The sequence below is a fragment of the Mytilus edulis genome, chromosome 8 (genome assembly GCF_963676685.1).
Source record: "Mytilus edulis chromosome 8, xbMytEdul2.2, whole genome shotgun sequence".
NCBI classification, from domain to species: domain Eukaryota; kingdom Metazoa; phylum Mollusca; class Bivalvia; order Mytilida; family Mytilidae; genus Mytilus; species Mytilus edulis.
Window position 1 is genome coordinate 21236310 of NC_092351.1, and position 18493 is coordinate 21254802.

General features: G+C 32.6%; 1 long non-coding RNA gene across 1 annotated transcript; it reads right to left on the reverse strand.

Annotated features, from left to right (window-relative positions):
- Positions 1-12337: 12337 nt before the first annotated feature.
- LOC139486933 (uncharacterized) lies at positions 12338-17125 on the reverse strand. Its single transcript, XR_011655688.1, has 3 exons — positions 17070-17125; positions 13777-13953; positions 12338-12482 (listed from the first exon to the last, which is right to left on the reverse strand). It is a non-coding gene; the product is annotated as an uncharacterized lncRNA (long non-coding RNA).
- Between the last annotated feature and the right edge of the window lie 1368 nt (positions 17126-18493).

Below are 18493 nucleotides of genomic sequence, written 5' to 3' on the forward strand. Positions count from 1 at the left end.
TTTTATGTTTTCATCATTTATTTAATAAGTTAGCTTTATTGTGCTATATAAATAGGATATATGGTATGATTGTCAAAAGACACACCTATCCATCAGAGACGTAGATGTTAACAATAACATAATATTAATAAGTATCTGTACAACCTTTTCGATATGACCAAATTGATACCATGGAATAAAACTCAAAACTGTAATGCATGAAAAATATGAAAATATTCACCTGAAAGCACCATGGGCCTGATTTAACATATTCACATTTATAACATTTCTGTTCATAATCCAGCATGTAAAAAGCTAAAACTTAAAGTTACTTCATTAAGCTTCAGGTTAAATGAAACACAATGAAGCTATTAAACCAAGAGTTCCAAATAGTGAAGTTGAAATTATCCAACCCTTCGTAAATTTTACGGAAGCCATCACGAGTTGGTTGACCAATATGGAAAAACCGTTTCACATATGATATCGGATATGTTCCCTATGTCGTAACTACAACACCCTTTCTCTTTTCACGAATGTGACCTCCCGAATTGGACTATATTTACCGGACTTGTAATAACATCAGCAACACGACGGTTGCCACATGTGGACACAGGATCTTTTGCTCCCCTTAAATTTTAAAACTATGACCATCTAGACACGTTTTCCGACTTTGGAGGATATGTTGTATTAAATTTTAACGTAACGTTAAGCGTTACTGTAATATTGGCTATCTTCAAAATGTGATGTTTGTGATATGAACTGTTGTGAAGTTAGTGTATTCCAGTAAGCAGTTTGTATACAGTAACTAAATACTCGTTATATAGTGAGGTCTTCTTAGCGAGGGCAAAGGTAATTCAACATATACATAAACATAAACAATCATGGTCATCTAATATTGATAACATTGTTAACATTGTCAACATAACATTAATATTAATATCATTGATTTTTTACCATTATCGCTTTTTTACGAACTTTTCCTTTGATCTTGCTGACTGATAATTTCCTTTCTCATCGGAGTCGAAAGTTATAAAAAAAAAAACTAGAAATTAAGGGGTCACGTACCTATTGTCAATTAAATCTACAACGTCATGATAGGTAGAATAACGATAAACAGATTATCATTGATCACCTCAACTCGATTATTTTTCTCATTTTCGCCGTACTGCCTCAAGCTTGATAATCAATCTTGTTGAGGTAACCAACGAAAATCAATAATTATTATCATTGTTTACACTATATACATGTATCTGTTATAAGGCATGCTTTTATACAAAGAGGTCTCTTTTGACCACCAACCGCCCTTAAAGTCTACCTCACAGCCAATCACATATATTAAAAATATTCGATGTAACTAAGATCGCACAAGAACTCAAACAAATGAAACATTCCGAAATTGATTATACTATCAAAGCAACCATAGAACAATATTCACAAGAGATAAATAAGCTTCCGAACGAAAATCTTAAATTGTGATGCGATCTTGATTCGCTGGAACAATATGGACGTCATGATTTGATGAGAATCAATGGCATTCCTGTCGGTGGCAATATAGAAACATCGGTGAAAACTACCAAACTTGTAACAACCCTTATAAAGTCGATTGACAGAGAGCTGCAACCTGGAGACATTATACAGGTGGGGAAACTATAATAATGTTCTATCATAAACACCCAGGCAAATTATTGTTAGACTTAAAGGACCCTCAAGTCATAAAACGCATCAGTCGATTCCAAAAGCTACTGCAAAATAGACGTTAACTTTGTGGTATATCAAACTGAACAAAGACTTAACTAAAACAAGAATTCGAAACAAAATTGCTTACAAGATCCGACAGTCAAAAATATAACATACTATAAAGAAAACATGGACAACATTATGGTTAAGGACAACCAAGAAAATTCTAAAGAAAGACGCCAAAACAACAAGAGTATCAAAGGTCCTAGATACAGTACTAATGCCAAGACAGTTTTTTCTGCTGCTTCAATGAATCAAGCATCCACCTCAGATGATCGACATGATGTATACTAGCCAAGATTCCAGTCACATGCATAAACTATATAGCAAATCAAAATAATTCGGTAGTAGCTTTTGTATGTTAGTGGCAATACAAAAATCAGTCATGAATGCCTCAAAATGTGTTTATTACTGTACTTTGTGTAAAATGTATGATTGCTAAAGTAAAGGAACACCCTATTTATTATAAGGAAGTACACCATAAATTCATGGCTCTATTGCTTTCTATGTTAAATTCCTCAACACCAAGCAGGCACAGCTCTTTTGTTTTGAGTTCAAATAAAGTGACAGTCAATGCATATCAAAAGAGGGACGAAAGATACCAAAGGTACCAAATCAACACTTTATGGTGTCTAGTACTGACAAAAAAATGGCATATAAAACAGAACTGGTTCCAAAATTTCGGATGTAAGAAAACAGGTACTTCAGATCTGACAAAACAGGCAAAATGTACCCTCTTTTTAAAATATGGTACAGTTTTTTTTTAATATTCAAAATCATAAGTCAAAAGGTGTTCTACAATGATCACCAGTTACTCCACTTTCATTTGATACCACAAATACCTAAATATTATACATATATCCACTATTCTGTGTTAAATATGTACTACTTTCTTGTATGTGTTTTTGGCCGAGCCCAAATTAGTGGATTTACACCATAAACGGTACAGTATTTGTTGTTCTCCTTTTATAAACTTGCCTTATGTTTCAAATTTACAAAAAAAGAAAATATAACAATTACATTATAATTATCAAAAGCCCAAATATTAAGTTAATGGTAAACTTTACAATTAACATCGTATAAATAATTACTCATTCGTGTTATCACGACCGAACAGTTGTGTCAAAAAACTGTTTGAAAATAGTTCACAAACGAATGACCTTTATCTTAAAATTTTGTTAGTCATGATAATAAAAGTGTGTTTCAAATCCTTCATAACCCAGATGTATGTTCCTTAGTTGGACCAGAAACATATTTAGAATTATCACATTGATTTGGTTTTCCCTTGAATTGTCTGTTTTAAACAAATGTATAAAATTGTTCACACTTTGGTTTTAATGAGAGTGTTTATCAATCGCATAGTTTTGGCGATAAAGATCAGACGTCTTTGGATCACGTTGTTCAAATTAAGAAAAAAACAGACTTGTTTAGTAAAGAAGTGAGTTGTAAACCCGTCATTCCGTATGCTAAAAGAAGTCTTGCCATATCGGATTTAGGTTTGTTTAACATCTATACATATTACCAACCAAAGACGGACTGGACAAAATATTTTTGGGAAATGATTCAATAAGTCTTCGTCATTTCTAAGTTTTAGTGCCACTCTAGATCTGGATATAATATTTTGTTGTTTTGTTTGTGTTGCTGTCCTGTTTAAGGTAACACAATACAAAGATTTTTTTACTTCCAATCACTAACCTTTGAAATGCTGTAACTTTCTTATGAATGCATTGAAAATAATAAAAGAGGTATATATATGTAGATAAAAGATTAATCTTTTAAATGAATGCAATATATTTATTATGCAATCATTATGTAATCAATTATTATGTAATTAGTGGCAAAATCTGGGTAAGTTCACTTGAATGAATTTAGCTCTATCATCTCTTTAACTATACAGAAAATTTTAACGGAATCTTAATCAACACATCATGGGCTTCAAAAGGGTGTCTCAGATTGTCCCTATTGTATTCCATTCTCTCATAAATCTCTAATTAGTGTAAACATCCTAACCACCTAAAAGAAGATAATGTTCAATTAGGTGTAAAATTTTATACATTCTATCTGAAATCTGAGACACCCTTTTGTAGATAATGACCATAGGAACAACATATAATAAAATCAACCCTCTAGGGATGCCTATGCAGAAGCTAATTTCATTTGAAAGTGGAAATTTGGTGAAAAATATTTTAGACACAGTTAACATTATAATTGGTTACATAATTGTTGCATAATACTAACATTGCATTTGTTTGAAAGAGTAATCTGTTAGCTATCCAAAACTACCCCTTTTATAAATTTTCAAGCATTATTAAGAAAGTTACAGCATTTTAAAACTTGGGAGTTGGAGTTATAAAATCTTTGTATTGTGCTACCTTAAAGGAAAGGGTTGTGTCAATTATGCGAAAGTAGATCTTTAGATAAAACTTGCTAGACGGGAAATAAATTAAAACAAATATATAAATGCAATAAACTGTTTGGCACTATTTTCAACACTATGATAATTCGTTTTTTTTTTATATAATTCTATAGGTATACATTATACTAGTATACGTTTTAATTTTGGACCAGAGAACAAAATCAGTTTCAACTTAAAAACCTAGATATCTTATTACACTTTTATTTTCTAGGTCGTACTTATTTGTAAAAAGACTTTTGGGAAGGAAAACAACTTTAATTGCACTGAACAGCAATATGTATTTCTAAATTATCCTGATCAAAATGTTAGCATGTGAAATTGTATTCCTCTATTTTAGTTTATTTTCAACACCTACATAAACTTATAGAAGTAAACAAAAGCCTAATGAAATAACAAAAAATCACATTTTATGTTGGGTCTTTTTTACAGCTGATTATACTATATTTTTCTCATTATTGACGGCTGTTCGGTGACCTAGGATTGATTAAAACATGTGGCATGAACTTTGATAGGTATATATACGTAGTTGTCTTATTGAAATCAGTAATATATCTCCTGATTTGCATATGGACAGAATAATTTCTTCAATAACCATGACGAACTGCATGTACCAGTAAAATAAGAACAAATCAAATGACAAGAAACAGATTGCAAAGGTGCTCTTAAACAATAGTGTTCGCATTTGGCATCTTCTTTTGTAGACACTATCGTATGTATGATGAATTATCATTTACTTATAACCATAACAAAACTTTTCCTTAAATAAGGAAAATTCACTTGTTCGAGTAAAGACTGGTTATAATTTGAAACAAGCTGTTATAAAATTGAAGATACTTTAGATCATCCAGCCGCAACCAGAGCTTGCAGTGATTTGGATGGATATATTATAATGCCAAAGACACCAGACGAGATGGAGATTGCAAAAAAGTCTTCAGAAAAGTCTTCAGAATATGTAAGTTGATATTATTCAAGTATTGTTTTAGAATTAAAAAATTATAATGTAGCAGTAGCATTCTATAATAATACGGTGTCTATACTACTAAAATAACAAGTTGTAATTTGTGAGCCGGCAGGACGTAAAAAAGCATTTGAAGAGGTTCTTTTTTAACAAATCCTAACCGCCTGAATCAATCTGCCAAATTTTCTTTTAAATATGTATTACTGCTCTTAAAGGAAAATTATATCGTATTGAATTTTTAAGGAAGCGTTTACCTAATTCTTAGTACAAACTTATATTGGGTTCATTTACCATTCTCAGATCTAGTAACGACACTGACCTTTCACAAACATATTTAGCATCAGTAATACTTTGATATAAGCTCATTTGGTAACATATTTATTTTGCTATTGATTGCCATGTGTAAGTTGCTCATCGTTAAAATCATTGTATATTAAGATTTTTTCTGCATTTGAAATCATGGCAAGATCTATTGAGTACATGTTTTTCTAAGGTTTGATTTTTATTTGTAACGATTTGTGATTGCGATCAAATACCTAACTCTGTATTTTAGTGTGCTGCTATTTGTTTACTCTCCAGTAATAGTATATAAAATTTAAATGTATCCAACAATAAATACACTGCTTATAACAATTATCTGTCAGTAAGTTATACTTTATTTTAGCGGTGGTACAAAACAACAAGTATGGATTGGATTAAAGGAAAAACAATCGAATGGTATTTGGAAGTGGGCGGACGGTTTTGATGAATTGAACCAAATTGGTAAGTAAATTTTCATTCTTTCGAACTGTCAGTAATACCTATTTTCTATTTAAATAATCAATAGCCTTAGAAAAATATAAACATAATCATCATTATTGGGTTACGTGAAAAGTATTAAATACAATAAGCATTATCAATGATCAATGTAAATGAAGTACGGTCAGTCGAACTCTGCCACAAGGACATGTACGCAGTGCAATCATTCCATGAAATGTTTGACATTATAATTACCCTTCCGGAGCAGCTGGGATCACCCCCAGTTTTTGTTGGGGTTCATGTTGCTTAATCTTTAGTTTTCTATGTTGTGTCATGCGTACTATTCTGTGTCTGTTTGTCTTTTTCATTTTTAACCATGGCGTTGTCAATTTATTTTCGATTTATGAGTTTGACTGTCCCTCTGGTATCTTTCGCCCCTCTCTTATAGTATCTAATAAAATTAACGGTACTAATATTCTTGCACCAGATGCGCATTTCGACAATACATGTCTCTTCAGATACGGACTTGACCATGGAAACCTGAAGTCGCGGTTAATTGAAACCTGCCTGACGGACATGTAGACTTTTAAAGAATAACATCGAATAAAGTTTTAATAAGGTTGACATTCACCTGACGAAACAGAAATATACAGTTTTGTTTGCAGTCACAGAACAATAAAAGTAAGGTCGGGGATAAGGATCATACTGTATAAAGAATGGGAACTTCTCATCGCAATGTATGTACGTTAAAAAAGGATAAATTATCCAATGCCACTACCCACTGAAATTTTAAGCTGTACACATAGTTTACGTCGTTGTATCCTCTATGTAATGCAGTGTATGACTTACGTCAAACGTGAGTAAAAAACGAGAACTGAAATTAAAGCTCGGACCTAGAACTGGTCGGTGAAAATTCAAGCTAACAGTAGCCAATGAATCGTAATAGTTTGAGGATGTTTCACTTCTCAGCCCTGTTAATTCAATTCACTCTTCGGTAATGGAACATCGGTTTTTTTACCAGAATAAGTTATTGTTATGCAAACTTAAGTAAAAAGTAAAACATCATACATGTATAGAGACATGTTGTGCATAATAAATGTAATTGTGTTTAATGCTGGATAATACTAATGGCGAGGACTGTGCAAGACTCACCTATACTACATAAGTATAAGATACAAGCTGTTCGTACGTCTTTGTGACTCACCAAAAGAAAATCGGATATGAAAGCAGAATAAGTTATGTTATGTAAATTTAAGTAAAAATCTTTCGGATCAGTCAGGATTCTACTTTGTCAAAATTATCTCCCCATTACGCCAGTTCATTTTCACATTGGTAGAAATGGAAGCCATTGTAGGGATGACGCGCTGCCAATTTTCCTCTTGGAAACCGATAAGTGTATCCACATTGCACCATTACGATCCTTATATGTCAGTTGTATTGTTGAGCAGGATCTCCTTACCCTTCCAGAGCACCTGCGATCACACCTAGTTTTTTGGTGGGGTTCGTATTGTTTATTCTTTGGTTGTCTATGTTGTGTCATGTATGCTGTTGTTTGGTTGTCTTTTTCATTTTAAGCCATGGCGTTGTCAGTTTAATTTGTTTTAGATTTATGAGTTTGACTGTCCCTTTGGTATCATTCGTTCCTCTTTTAAAAGACAGATGTATTAACTAGCTAATGAGCATCAGTTAATGATTTTGTCTGCACTGAGTCAACTTAAAACTATTGTCTGATCGGTTGTCAGGTGGAATTTTTGAAAATTCATAAACATTTAAAGAAATACTAATTAAATATTTCGTGGAATGGCAGACTAGATTTTTTTAGTCGTTGAAGACTATAAAACCCTAGTTATCACACACAAAAAATTATAATTTTTCGAAGATATGCATTTTCATCATCCAACTTGAAAGACTGCCGTCAAGTACTTTCAGTAAAACAACTAGCTTTTCGAACACACCTACTCTGTTTTTGTGATTCATTGGATAGGTATTTCACTTGACCAATATATTTCATCTTTTATTACTGTGATTTTTTTATGTTATAAAGTCAACCTGTAGCTTTGATATATAAAAATGATAGAATCTGAAGCGAGACGATGTATGAAATATTCTTGCTTTGTACGACATCAAGACAAAATATTAAACTCAAACACGCCCTAACATAAAAAGGTGCACTCAATTTTCTCCTATCGATACAATTGTTACCCATTTTTTTCTTAAGTCACACAATGAAAGGGCAGACACGAAAATTACTGAACTAACAGATTGATATGTTTTCCATTCATGGTAATTTAAAAAAAAATCGGAGGTTATGCATTTTCTACATCCAACTTGAAAGATACCCATGTCGTCGACTTGATATCTATTTTTTCTGCTTAACTATGTACTAGATAAATTGAAAACGTATGCAAATGGTCTTTTTTAAATAGAACACTTCGTAATTGAGACGAAAATTGTCATTTTATTTGTTTCTTTTAACTTTTAAAATTTTGGTCACTATAGTAAACATTACAGTAAGCATGTATCGCCTTCTCTAACAAAGAGCTTCGATTATTTTGTTCTATTTCAACCGGGTTTCAGCCTGGGCTAAGACATGTTGTGCATAATAAATGTGTTTGTATTAAGTGATGGATGCTACTGCTGGCGAGGACTGCAAGACTCAACTATGCTAGCATAGTAAATGATACACGCTGTTCCATAGTTTGTGTGACTATATGCCAACGAGCGGCAGCTATGGGTAAGCATGATATCAAATGATGATAAATAATGAATAGAACAAAATGTTAAAAACGAGAGGTTATTGAGAGCCTAAATTGCTCATCAGGTAAATGAAATTCCATTATTTACGTACCTTACGCGGGAGCCCTCGATAGGCCGGCCACGTACCTGCCCGCGGTAGAGACCCGCGGTAGCCCACAAAAGGCCGGCCAAGTACCTACCCGCGGTAGTCCTCGATAGGCGGGCCACGTACTTACCTGCAGTAGACTTTGATGAGCCGGCCACGTATGTACCGCAGTCGAGACCCGACCTTGACTTTATTAACTGTGGAACCGTGGAATGGACAAGAGATCGGACCAGCAGCGCATGCCTCTACCTTCCTTTACTATCCCGTCTATCCCGGCAGCTAGATCCGGACTCACTGCTCCCATGATATGAAGTTGCACATGACGGCTGGGGATTCCAAGATTTCAAAATTTCTAAAAGACGTTACTTGGCCGGCCTATCGAGGGCTACCGCGGATCTCTACCGCGGGAAGGTACGTGGCCGGTCTATCGTGGGCTACCGCGGGTCTCTCTTAAGTAAAATTGTTGTGCTTATTTATTCGCATTTAAAAAAAATCCATTTAAATCCATCTCTAGCTCCTAAAGTTTTAAACATGAAAACATGAATATAATGATCATTTCAGAAAATTAACTTCTATAAAGAGTCGATGAAAAGTTCTGCCATGAAGATTTATTTACAGTATCAAATCTTCTGTCTATGTATTAGTGTTTGTAAAATACTGCATTTTCACTTAATATTGAATATACACGGTCTCCACGCGGACGCTCTAAACCAATCATATTCCTAGAAATGTATAGGAGGTAAGATAAATGTGTGCATATGCTTGTTAAGGTACTTGATTTATCAATCTTCTGGTAATAACTTTGATATAAAAATATGTTTTGATGCAAAACCTTCTTTGTAATTAACTGTTGTATATAGTGTGCCGTAAAAAATAAAGTTTGCTCATAAAATAAAGTTTTTATGTTACAAATTAAGCTTGTATTAGAAAGATAAAATGGTTAATTATGAACGGGATTATTAAAATTTTACTTAATGTAGTAAGATGTTCTTAAGGCTGACCATGCACAATATAATTTAGCGATCAACATGATCACAACATGATCAAAACATGACTGCTTCAGAGATCAGTATTGGGTTCTTAATAATAATAATCAACCACTAAAAATATATGATATAACCTTAAGTGGTAAAATTGATTAAAATAAGAATAAAACCTAAACGAATATTTTGACTCATTTGACATAAAAAAACTCCGATGATTGTGACAAATCATCGTCAATGTAAGACCATAAGTGTCATTAGTAAAACGACAGGTGGTAATTGGAGAATAAACATGCTTTTGATTCCTACATGTTCAGAATGCGCTCCATCGTTTTGTTGTTGATTATAAACAAAAAAGTTAAATAAATCCATAGGAACAATAAGAAATCGTCAGTCCAAAAAATCATGTTACAACATCATAATCAAAAGAAAAACCACGAAATAAGAAACAATAATTACAAAACACTATACAGAAAACGAAGACTTAGAAAAACGCGAACCCAACCAAAATGCCGGAAGATGCACTAGAGTATTTCGAAAAGGATTGTATGTTTTCTGCTTTATGAACTGCATTTGTTGTGTTACTACTTTTACCTTTTGTACATTAGAAGATTTCTCAATTTATTCAGCTGGCATCATTATTAAATGAACAACACGATATATACACATATATTGGGCACCCTCACTTTAAGCTCATGCAGTCAGGGGCATTATTGCGGTAAGCTATTTTAGAGGCCATGCGTACTTCTACCTCTTAGGGTGGTCAGCCTGTTATAGTAAAGTGCGACGGACGCAAATGTATAAATGGTATAGATCTCCTTACCAGTTCAATTTTTTCTGCTTCGTGACCTGTATTCGTGTTGTTACTATTTTTAACTTTCGTTCATTTGCTTAAGTGACGATTTCATAATATAGCCAGTTGACATTATAAAATTGGACAACACTATATATTGGCAACCCTCACTTTAGGCTCATGCGGTCTGGCGTATTATTACTATAGATCATTTTAGATGACATGCTTACTTCTACCTATTGTATCATATATAAGATAACAGGATTTGTTTTCCCCTCAAAGCTCTGCAAATAATTTGGCCTTTGTATTGTTTTTGATTCGAGTGTCACTGACGAGTAAATTGTAGACAAAATGACAGGCATATACAAGTTAAATCCGCGTTTTTATAATTGAGGTTTTTTAGATCCACGTGGATAATCTCTTAGTGTGGCCATCTAGCAATTGTAAAGTTGGACAGACTATGTGACAAATCTGGTATCCATAACCTTTGTGGACAAAATCGTACGGGATATATGCATAAATGGTATTGATCTCCTTACCAATCCGGAGCATACTACTGGTTTAAAGTTTTGTTTCAGTCTGGTACCAGTATTGTCTTCCAGCATTGAATCAGTATTTTTTTTATATATATATTGTATTGTATAATAATGGAAGTGATATACATTGTATACCGATATGAAATGCCTTTTAGGAAAGTTTTAGAAATAACGAAAAATAATTTGACTAAATAATTTATTACTAATTGTAAAAACAGTACTAATCATAATTTTGTATTTTGAAAAAAAAGATATATTCTTTCAAAAAGTAATAGCAGATCTAGATTATTACCAGCCCACCTTTAAAGACCAGTATTTGTTGTCTAAATAAATGAAAATTTATTCACAACATGGCAGAACAAAATTGTAAAAGAAGAGCTGGCAAAGAATGTGAACTCGTGATATTTTGACTTTCGGATACATTGTTTAGGAATGCATTGACAACCTAATTCAAAGTAACCAGCATTTTCTGATAGAAAAAAAAACCCAAACTGTTCGGCATATAGAAAATAATCAGGTATACGTTTATATTTTTGTATTCTAACCAAATCAAACTACCATTAAGTGTACTGTGAAATATTATCTACAAATGCGTACATTAATTTATTACTCTGTATTATTTGACAGAAGTATTCGTCATTTAAGACATAAGCACAAAACAACAACAATAACATCAAATTTGGTATTCTGAAAATAGTGGTTGACTTAAGATAATCTTCTACAAGAGGGGCGAAAAATACAAGAGGAACATCCAAACTCAAAGATCAAAAACAAACATGGCTTCAAAAGGAAAATACAAACAGACAAACAATATTAATAGTACATAAAACACACATAGAAAAATGAAGATTTGGCAAAACGACCCCCACCAAAACATAGGGTGATCTCTGGTGATCTCAGCTGCTACTAAAACATTGCTTTGTAAAACACTCTAGCGATAATAAAGGGTTTCCTTAAACTGAATACAAAGCAGGGTCGTACATTTACTCGTGTATTATGGTCGCCTTACACATGCAAACATCTCTTCTTGAGATGTTGTGCTACCTTTTAGTGAGCACTTACACACATATGGACAATTTTCTACATTAACCATGCCAGAATCTATTAATGGTTGCATGGCACATTTATTTAGCCAAATATAATCTGTAACTTTCAAAGTTTGCAATGTTTGGTTTTCAGTAGTATTAGCCACTGTTCTTTTCTGACAACGACAAGAGTTGGTACTGGACTGCGCACATTTAGATTGTCCATTTGGCGAAGAAATAGTAGTTGGTCTCAATCTGTTAGTTTGCGTGTGTGTTTGTGGGGCTGTAGCAGCATCTGTATGTTTAGCTATAGTCGTTTGTGTAGGCATTTGAAGGTGTTCCGTAGTTTTGCTGGAGACTGGAGATACCTGGGAGGATACTTTTAACGCTGTTGATAATTTTTCTGGCACGACTCTAGTCTCACTCTCTATTGTTGATACCGGCTCTTTTGTAGTGGACACTGTGGTTAATACTGCTGCAAATTGTCAAAGAGCACTGTAATTTGTTTTTGATTACTTATTATTTATATACCAACATATTCAAATTATCCTATTAACGAAAAAAACACAAAAAAAAACAAAAAACTGTTGGCAATGAATGCATGTTATATTCCCTATTTCCATTCTCAATTTTATGCAAGCAGTGAGTAATATGGTGTTAATTAAATAAAAATCATTTGACATGATTGAAATAACATTGCAGTGATCTCTTATTGCAAATATTTTTGTCATTATTAACATTGCAAATTGTCATCATTTTGTATCTATTGTTGTTAAAATGTTGTTGGTTTAGAAAAACATAAACAACGTCATTGAACCAAAGTTATGTTGATATCAAACTACTGTCAATTCAATAATATCATTTTACACAGATAAAGGAAATTTTGTATTATTGTTGATAGTTAAGTTCCTGGTTTTCGCAAATACGTGTTTAGAAGCCTAAGATGCTCTTTCCTAGTTTTGTAAAAAGTGGTTTAAACGGGAAAAATCTGATAAAAAATCTCTTGATTCTCATTTAAATAAATGTATGAATGTGGTAGATAAGAAAATATCACATTTTGAAAATAATTTAGAAGTAAATAATAGAGTACATAATACACATATTTCTAGAATAAGAAATAAACTTCAAAACAATGTGGTGGTGGTATGCCGTAAATACTACACGGACGTTCTTAAGAATGAAATTTTAAATTCATCTTCATTCAAGTCCATTCGCTCCACAGAGAGTCAAATAGTAAACAAGCATATCACAACCACACCAAAGCTTAAGGCTTCTTTTGAACATTTGAAGGTCCCTACTATGTATTGGCTACCTTAGCTACACAAAAAAACATTTAAATATCGTTTCATCTCGGCCTCTAGTAAGTGTTCTACAGCTTATCTTTCAATGCTCTTAACTAGTTCATTAACTACTATTAAAGAGCTTATCATAAACTATTGTAATAAAATACATGAACATAGTGGGGGCTAAGATGCAAAATTTTGGCCTGCATTTCTTTTTAGTTGAAATCTCGCTCCTGCCTTTTTATTTGTCACTCTATTCGGTCCTGCCTTTTTTTGTTAGTTTATCCTGACTTTTTATTTCACAAAAATTGTCGCCCTGCCTTTATTTACTCAAAACTCTAGTCCCCCCCTCATAAAAATCAAATGGTAGCTCTCTAACCTGTAGAAGACCTGGGGAAATGTCAGGAATAGTGCAAATGGACTATATTTTTATTTTATGCTTATTCTAGATTTGTAAGCTTCTTCTTGTTTAAAAATCTACTATACCTGATTTCCTTATATATGAAGTCGATGACTCAACAGATGTGTCCGTGTTTGTCGATAACTGTACACTAGTTATTACTAATGGATCTGTTTCAGTAGTAAGAATAGGGCTTTCAGACGTTATAGTGTGAGTAGTAGTGATTTCCTGAGATGACGTAGTGTCAATATTAGATGATGTTTCTAGACAAATAAAGTATCAAGCTATGAAAAATACTGGAAAAAACATAACTACATTTAAAAACAAGTCCTAATGTCATAAAGAACATATGTAAATTATAAAATTCAATTTATTCCATGATTAAAATGATAAAAACACTTGATTAAGCAGTCTTATGATTAAATATGTAAATCATAGAATAAATTTGAATATGTTGGGTACATTTATTTTTTAATGATTCCCTCAACCATATAATGTATATTGCGGGGGGGGGGGGGCTTGGTCGCCCAAAAGTCTAAGTTGTTACTACTGTAATTTCTAGCCAGTCAGCACTGAGATATTGAGTTCGGACCAAAAAATGGACGTCACTTTGAACTCCAAAACATATAGATACGAAAAAAAATAGAAAACATACACGAATTACAAAGACAGAGACTAAAGACTAGGGGCAGGCGCAAAAATACAGTGAGTTTATTTATGTGTCGTGAGATCTCAACATTCTCTGTTTACCTCTTGTAGAAACAGAATAAACAAAAATACAGCAAAACGTAGAGTAAAACTCAGTTTAAAAGAAGTCCTAGCCCGATAGATGATAAAGAAACTAAGCATAATTCCAAAGGACTACAACCAGTGACTGACATGCTTGCTCGAGACCTAAATCAAACTGATTAACAGATATGGTCTTCAATATAAATGTTATAAGAAAATCAAGCACAATTCCTCCCATTAGTGGTTTAGTATCTTATCATCATAAAATATATCACAGGAAAATAAAGTGTATCATGCCATCAACTGATTTCAGAATAAATGTGTAAGGAAATGTTTTGACTATTTTGTGATATAAAACATTAGTGTAATAATTATTCAATATTATAACATACACGTGCGAATCTAAGAAGTTGGAATATATAAACATGCAAGAGAACGTCACCATCTAGAATGGATAATACACAATAGAAAATCGTTAAAAGCGGCTTAAGCTTCCGTTAAATATATAATATCGAGGTATACGAAAGGACAGTGTGTATTGGAAGTATCACTTAAATTTAAATTTACAAAAGAAGATGTGGTATGATTGCCAATGATTTAACTCTCCACAAGAGACCAAAATCACACAGAAATTAATAACAATAGGTCACCATATGGCCTTCAACAATGAACAAAGCCCATATCGAATAGTCAGCTATAAAAGGCCCCGAAATGACAATGTAAAACAATTTAATCTAGAAAACTAACGGCCTTATTTACATAAAAAATTTACGAAAAATAAATATATGTAACACATAAACAACCACTGAATAACAGGCTAACTTGGGACAGCCACAAACCAAACTTATGTGGCGGATTTAAACAGCCCTCCCCTAACCTGGGACAGTAGTTTAACAGGACAACATATTAAGAACGAACAATAAAAATCAGTTGAAAAAGTCCATTGAGCAGAATAAATCTCTTAAGCGGTCATACTAAAGTGGTCATGTTTTAGAAAAAATATATCATCCAATTATCTAAAATGCACCATCAAATGTTTGTTTCAAATGTTGTGTCGATAGGTCTTTGGTGATTTTATACATTAATTGTAATTCATAACAATCCATGTACAGAAACAGGTCTACAATAAGTGATGCACAGTAAGTCCGAATTGGTGATGAACAGAATCGCCATAGCAAACACAACTGTTATCCCCAAAAAGTGTTTAGAGGCACGATTGTTTTAGATGTAAGACGAAAAAAAGACTGGAATACAATTATACGCAAATTCGATATAATTCATATTTTTAAAATTGAAAGAAGGGAAATATTTTTTTCAAAAAGGTCAAAGTCACGTCTCACTGATTAATTGTGTTTGGATAATAATAATCTACTCTGAGATTTTGAATACAAAAGTCTTGCCTCAGTTGTATTTTTTAAATTGTTTTGATTTAATTCCACCGACAAATTTTTAAAGAATTGTATGTTAATAATCAATTTCAAATGCTTTTTTATATTTTGTTTAAGGGAACAGGTAGGTTTAAATATACAGTTCAATATACGTTAATTTTTAAATAGCCTTCACTGAATACCAACAACATTAATTCAACAAATATTGTTTTCTTGAATTGGCTTAGTAAAAACTGTAATTATTATGAAAACGATAGTTTAAAGGTTAATACGATCAGTGTGTTCCCTTTAAGTTAAATATTGAATATTATTTTTTTATTTTGCAAATTTCACCGTTTGTTTGGCTACTATATGCTAAGTTTCATGCTCTTCAACTTTTTACTTGTTTGGGTTTCTAACTATTTCAATCTGAGCATAACTGATAAGTCTAATGTAGACGAAACGCGCATCTGACGTTAAAAAATAATAGATCAATCATGATAACAAATTAGTCCACGTCGACGATTTATCTGTTGGCCCTTTATATGATTAATTGCCCACGGAAGACGATTTACTCCTGTTTGTGCTAAAACTACAATGGATTCAGTGAAATTATAGAAATGTTTCGCACAATATCATCTACAAATAAGTCAACATGTAAGGGTTGTCAATTGACAACTTTTAAAATGAGTTATTATACTTTTCTTTTCATTTTTTTTAAACTATCATTCAACAAAATCAGATCTACAAATAAGTCATCTTAATCTAAAATAGGCAATTAACGTCTTATATATATTGAGAAATCAATTTGAAAGATGTCTTGTTCTTCTTATTTTATAAGAAAAATCACTATACATTTTTTAGGTAAAGATGAATTGTAAAAAACAGCTGTTTAGCAAATTACGATTTACAAATATCAACATGACTGAGTCTTTTTGGAACTATTGCACTTAAAAGATGATGTTTTCTTATTGGGTTGGTTTAAAACAAACTAAATAAGACAGTGAGAAACACTAATTATTAATGAAATGATGATCTACAGATATGCATGACCAAACTGTTTCTCGATTTATATGATTTTTTTTTGTTGCCTTCAAATGTATGTTAATTTTCTTTTTTAAAATGTGCAGAGAACAACAGTTTTGCTTAACTAGATACAAATAAGCATAAAGAGCAAATAATAGCATGTGTTTATCGGATGAGCAATACAGGCTTTCAATAGTCTCTTTTTTCAAATATTTATTTCTTATTTGTTGTTTATCAATAGCTGATATCGTGCTTACCCAGATCTGCATCTCGTTGGCACACTGTCTTATAGGGAGTGGAACATCTTGTATCAAATACAGTGGAATTATGGTAAAATCTTGCACAATCCTGATCAGGAGAAGCATCCATCACTTAATATAAACACATTTGTTATGCACAACATGTTAACTTATTTTGGTTAAATATCCAATTTTCTTTTGACGAGTTTGGATACACATTCAATTGTATTTTGTTACCCAACTGTAAAACTATTACCGTACAGTGAAACACCTCTTTGAATATTTGAAACACAGTCCAGGTCTGATTTATATTCTTAAACAAAACACACAATAAGTATATTAAAAACATGCAAGTGTAAATTTCTTAAAAATAAATGCTGAAAAATGTATTCGATAACAATATATAATTATCATACACCAAGTATGTCAGACACGCGAATCAATGAATGTGTTTGTAGATAGATGTTTTTTTTGTGTTCTGTTAAATTGTTCCACGATGATGACTGCTGTTCCCATATTTTGACTATTTTATTTATTATGTCTGTTTAGTTCACGCATCATTGTAAATATTAAGGATTTTGATGAGACTGTCATCAAAGTGAGAGGTTTAGCGCATTAAAACCAGGTTTAATCCACCATTTTCTACATTTGAAAATGCCTGTACCAAGTCAGGATTATGACAGTTCTTGTCCAGTCGTTTTTTATGTGTTTTGTCGTTTGATTTTGCCATGTGGTTATGGACTTTTCGATTGGATTTTCCTCTGAGTTCAGTATTTTTGTGATTTTACTTTTTACTCTAAATGTATGCACATAGAAAATGGAATTAATTACGATATACTGAATTGGTCCTGGACCCAATTGATTTTTATATTAGCAGGGCTCAGTAGAGAAAAATCGTTAAACTATTACAACTCGTTGCCTACTGATAGCTTGAAATTTTACCGGCCAGTTCAAGGTTCTAGAGCTAATTTCAGTTCTCGTTATAACTCATATTTGACCCAAGTCAAATATTGCATGGCATAAGGAATACGCGGCGTTAACTTTGTGAACAGCCTTTTATTTCAGAGGATTATTTAATTATTATAAAGAAACTTTGTGTTAAGACGTTTCCATCCGTCATACAGTAAAACCTTTTCCATGACCATATTTTATGGTTTAGTGACAGTACAACAAACTGTATAGTTTTGTTTCGTCATGCGAATGTCTCACTCATCAACCATATTAGAAGTTATCTTTGCAAGGTATACATGTTCGTCAGTCATGGTTCCCCCAACCCGACGTCTTTCATGAATCGGCGAACAAGGTTAATTTTCCATGGTCAAGTCTGTTCCTTAGATACTATAAGTAGCTATATATAAAATGTCAAATATTTAATGGCAAGGAATAATTGCACTGTGTACATGTCTTTGTGGCAGAGTTCGACTGACCTAACCTTATTTGCA